We start from the raw sequence: 5,966 nt of genomic DNA, 5'->3' as shown, positions 1-5,966 counted from the left end.
GTGATTGTTACGAATATTTTATTTATTGGCTTGTTAGCCTGTTTAGAGACTTTTTCTTTGTTGGGGGGAGGAGGAAGTCTTGCTCTGTCACCCAGGCTGGAGTGCAGTGGCACAATCTTGGCTCACTGCAACCTCCACCTTCCAGGTTCAAGAAATTCTCCTGCCTTAACCTTCGGTGTAGCTGGGATTACAGGTACCTGCCACCAAGTCTGGCTAATTTTTGTATTTTTTTTAGTAGAGTTGAGAGTTTACCATCTTGGTGAGGCTGGTCTGGCACTCCTGACCTCGTGATCTGCTTGCCTAGGCCTCCCAAAGTGCTGGGATTACAGGTGTGAACCACCTCCCCGGCCATTGTTTAGATACCTTTTCAGGTGAATTCTGTCAGTGTCTATTTCCTTGCATTATGCAACCACTAAGGTCTCTGCTCAGGTTTCTTAAACATTACTTTCATTTATATTATAAATTGCTAGGTGCTGCCACTAATTTAGTAAAGCTTAGGGTTCAGCCAGTGATCAGAGGTTGTGATTGAATACTGTGGTCCAAGAGGCCCCAACCTTTTGCCAATACAAATATATTGCATGTATTGCATGGTAAGTTCATTCAAGACTTAGACAATTTACAAGATTGTGCCATCATTTTTTCCATCTTTTACACTTACTAGATCTTATGTTCAATAAAGGATAAACTACTCACTAAGTTTCTGTCTTCTCTCTCTTTTAATACATACACAGAGGTGTCCAATAAAGGATAGAACTATATCATGGCTCTCTTGTCTGTTTAGTTGCCTACATCTCCCTGCTAAGTTTTTCGCAGATCTGCTGAATTTTTGCTTTTCCCAACCAGTATTGAGATCTTAGGTTACCTGCAAAGTTGGCCTCCTGTAATTGTTTCCATGGGAATCACTGTTTTTGTTTATGTTATTTCTCAGCATGGGATTTTCCATGCTCCACTTTCCACTTAACCTACTCTAGATAGAAGGCTGCCATGCCTCTCTCTCTGATCTGTTCTACATAAATATAAGCCATGGATCAGGGGATGGGTGGACCTATAAGCAGCCAAAGGTGAAAATACCTCAGATTCCTAGTGGTTTTACAGAAGCTGAATAGATAATTTTTAGCAAACACATTTCAGTGTTATGTATGCCTTTGGTCTTTGTCTGAAAGGTCGAATGATAGTTTTTGAATATTTTATGTGGTTTAATTATCATTTTTTTTTGGAAAAAAAAGATGTACATTAACCTCAAATTTGCCATACTATATTTTTGTTAGATAAATTTTTATTATGCTGTATTTCTTCTTTTACATTCTCTAGAAATATCAAATGTATCTTCATTATCAGGAGTACCTATATTTCCATCATCTTCACAGCTCTTGCTGTCTGTCTAATATTTATTGATATATTCTGAGAAAATAGAAAATAAATTACAATTTAGCTATTCAAATTAACCAGCTATTTCTGACAAACTATTAAAAATAGTGTCTGAAGATATATTATCCTTGGCAACTCATATTTTTATCTAGAAAATTTATATCTAAATATCTTCAGGAAACAGGAGATAGTTTGAAAATGGGAAGCACTGACCCAAAGTAATATATATTCGTCATAAAATGCCAGTGAGTGATTTTGTTAACAATTCTAGTATCATAATTTTAAAATGTACTTGAGAGATGATAAAAAAATCTGTGCAATTTTTCTTATATAATAAATGATGAAATGAACAACACAAACTACTACCATCATAACAGAAAATTCAATTAAATAAATGTTTTCCAAAACGACTTGTTGACTCAGCTCAACCACCATAAATTTGGATTCTCTTAATGTTGTAAGAGTTCTGACATAAATCAACATATGCAAATTGAGTTAACTGAGAATAATTAATAAAAGGGAATTAAGATAATGACAGACTGCAGGGAAACTACAAGGGACAGTTTAGTAACTCAGCAGTAGGCCTAAAGGTTAAGGTAGGAGGTAAGTTACCTAAACTAGATAAAGATACCTGCATGGTGAAAGCCTTCTGTTCAGAATTCTGAATTTTCATGGAGATAACCAAAAACATGAATATGGAAAAAAAGAAGAGAACTTACATAAAAATCTCAATTTTCTACGAAATAATGTTACATATTATGTATATATATTTTGAATACAACATGTTAATACATGTAACCTTCTATGTCATTCAGGAGGAAAAGTGAAATGAATTTTAATTAATAAATTTTATTTTCTTGAAGCTGTTTCAGGTTCACTGCAAAATTGAGTACAGATGGTCTCATATTCACCCTGTCCCCACAAATACACAACCTGCCCTACTATCAACACCCTACAACACCACAGTATGTGTGTGTGTGTGTGTGTGTGTGTGTGTGTGTATATATATCTCACAATCAAGACATCTATGTTGGCACATTATTTTTACATACAGTTTGTAGTTTATATTAGGATTAACTCTTAGTTTTGTACATTCTATTAATTTTGACAAATGTATATTGACATTTCTATCATTGTTTTATTACACAGAAAAATTTCTCTTCCCTAAAAATCTTGTTTTCTTCCTATTTATCCCTTTCTTTACAGTAACCCCTGGTAACCACTAGTTTTTTAATGTCTTCAGAGTTTTGCCTTTTTCAGAATGCTGTATAATTGGAGTCGTATCATATGTAAACTTTTAGATTGATTCCATTCATTTAATTGAATGCATTAAAATTTTCTCCATGCCATCTGATACTTGACAGCTCATTTCTTTTGGCACTGAATAATACTCCATTCCCTGGAGGTACCAGAATTTCTTTATTTATTCACCTGCTGAAGGACATCATGATTGCTTCCAAGTTTTGTCAATTATGAATAAAGCAGCTATCAACAGTCATATGCAGATTTTGTGTAGAGATAAGTTATCAATTCATTTTCGTAAATACAGAGGAGCATGATTGGTGGATCATATGGTTAGAACATGTTTAGTTTTATAAGATACTTTTAAAATGTCTTCAAAGGTAGCAGCCGCATCATTTTGTATTCCCACCGTCAATGATTGAGAGTTCCTGTTGCTTCACATTCTCATCAGTACTTAGCGTTTTCAGTGTTTTGGATTTGGTCATCCTAATAGTTGTGTAGTGGTATCTTGTTTATTTCTTTTAAATTTGAAATTCCCTAATGCCATATTATGTTAAGCATAGTTTAATATGTTTACATGTAATCTGCATATCTTGTTTGGTGAGGTGACTGTTCAGATTTTTTGCTCATTTATTAATTAGGCTGTTCATTGATTTTTTTTTTATTGTTGAGTTGTTTTGTATATTTTGAATAGCAGTCCTTTAACAGGTGTGTCTTTTTCAAATATTTTCCCCAGTTTGTTGCTTGTCTTATTGTCTTGAGAAATGTTATTAAAATTTAAAACATCTGCAGCTCTAATTCTCAAAACAGTAATCTATTCTAGCTATTAACTTTATTTTTCATTTCTATTCTCCAATAGCCAGTGTCTAACTCATTATTATTTTTACCTATGACTAGCTCTTTAAATCAAGATTTGTAGAGAAAAGTATTTTGAAGAAGTCAAGGAGAGCTCTTTTTGTTTTGCTTGTTTTTAATACTTGGATTCTTAACAGAAATAAAAGAATAATATTCAATACAAATCCTTCCTGATGATCTTCTGTAATAATTTCAGAAATTCCTTTAAAATAACATATTAAAGAAAAAAATCATATTTTAATACTCACCAATGATCCTAATATCCCTTTATTTGGCTTCAAAATTATAAATGTAAATGGCAAGAATAGTTTCTGAAAATGACAAATGGATGTTTTACAGGTCATAATACATATAGTATTGTTGGAAGCATGAAAATATTTATTCATAAGCAAATACATGAAAGAATAATTTTTGTGGCATTTAACCACCTTTGTGTTCAATAAACCATAGCGATTGCTCCATCACAAGACTTAATAACTATAGCACAAGTTAAAGTTTCTGTATGGTTAATTAACCACTAAATGAATAATAGCATTTTAAAAAAATTTCAAGCCTTTCTGAGGTAACAAAATGTACACAGTAACAGGCCCTCCCCCAATTTTCTTAATAAAACATTTTGTCTAAATTTGTACAACTAAACATAAAATGTAAATCTAGGTAAAGTTTCACATTGTGAGCTATCTGTTATAATATTCTTTCCATTTTGCAATAATCATACTGTTAAATTCTAGGAAATATGAGTTGTTATTTATTTTCTAAAAATATTTATGATTCTTAGTTACTTTTCTGTTTTATCAAAATAGCTTCACATGGTTATTATGTTAACTGTAAGTAGTGAGATGTGATCAAAAAGTTTGATTATAATACAAATGTAAAATGTAATACAGGTCTGGTTTAACTCAACATTTTAATGTATATGTTATTTGTTACAGAAATAAAAGTAAAAGCTAACGGGGATAGCATTATATAGACTTAGCAGGATGAGATGAATGATATGGACTACTTAAACTGTAGCCTATAGCAATGTTGTACATTAAATGATATATAACTTTTATGCCACTGAGAGAGTTTGGATATTTGTAATCTCCAAGTGTTGAAATGGTATCAACAATGTTGGAAGCGGGCCTAGTGGGAGATGTTTGTGTCATGAGGGCAGATCTCTTGTGAGTGGCTTGGTGCCTATCATTGTAATGAATTCACATGAGATCTGGTTGTTAAAAAGCCTGGAGACCTCCCTCTTTTCTCTCTTGCTTCCTCTCTCACCATGTATCACGCCCGCTCTCCTTCCTATTCTGTCATGCGTAGAAGCTTCCTGAGGACTCACCAGAAGCTAAAGAGATGCTTGTGCCGTAGATGTACAGCCTGCAGAATCTTCAACCAAATAAACCAATTTTCTGTATGAATTACCCAGCTTCAGGCATTCCTTTATAGCAACACAAAATGGGCTTACACAGCTACTACATGTGATGGTTGTTTATCAATCTGCAATTCACTGACCTATTGACAGTATCTGCAAACCATGAGATTTTTCTTCTTTCTCCTTTTCACCATTTAGCTTCCAGAAGACCATACTCTCTTGCTTAACCTTAATATTTACAGCCCGTCCTCTTGCCTTGCATTAGTCTATTCACTCCTCTTTCTCTCTGTGAATCCTAATAGTCAAAATCCTCATCAGTAATTCCATATACAATGACTTCCTAAATGATCTGATTATCTCTTGTTACTTTATAAAGCATCTGCATGCTGATTTCATTGAAAGGTAATTCTCTATGAATATCTTCACCTTTAGTCATAGTTTTAGCTTTCTGAGAAAAGAGTATTGGCAAATTTGGTTTATAGATAATTCAGTAGCAAACATGCTATGCGTGATAGGTGGAATAATACCAAAAATGTCAGTTTGCTAATCTTAGTAATTTGTAAATATTTTGTATTACAAAACCAAAGGAAAATTAAAATGGCTCATCAGATGATGTCAAAATGCAGAGATTATCCTGTACTATTTAGGCAGGCTCAGTGTAATCTTGAGGGTCTGTAAGTGTTGAAATGGTTTGAATTTGGGTTCCGTCCAAATCTCATGTTGAATTGTAATCCCCAGTGTTACAGGAGGGGTATGGTGGAAAGTACTTGGATCTTGAGGGAGAATTTCCTCTTTGACTTTCAGTAGGATTCTCTGGAGTAATAAGTGGTCTATTCTCTAATCCTGAAACCTTACATTTTCTGTCAGGACATGTAAATTTGGGAGGAAGCCAACAGGTAGGAGAGGAGAGCCTAACACCTTTTTCCTGAAGATCCCAGTGGAAATACATATATTTTTTAATATAACAAGAATGTCAGAGGCTGATGGGCTAAGCTTGTATAGCAGCCTCATGATGCTCTCAAGGTTCTAGGCATCTTCTGTTTTCCATTCACAATCCTAAGCAAGTGGTTACTTTCAGTTAGTTGTTCTGCACCTAGCATCATTCTAAAATTCCAGAGAAAGGTGGACATTTCTATGCCAATGA

This window comes from Cebus imitator, unplaced genomic scaffold (genome assembly GCF_001604975.1).
Source record: "Cebus imitator isolate Cc_AM_T3 unplaced genomic scaffold, Cebus_imitator-1.0 Scaffold7, whole genome shotgun sequence".
NCBI classification, from domain to species: domain Eukaryota; kingdom Metazoa; phylum Chordata; class Mammalia; order Primates; family Cebidae; genus Cebus; species Cebus imitator.
Note: the sequence above shows the minus strand (reverse complement) of the source record.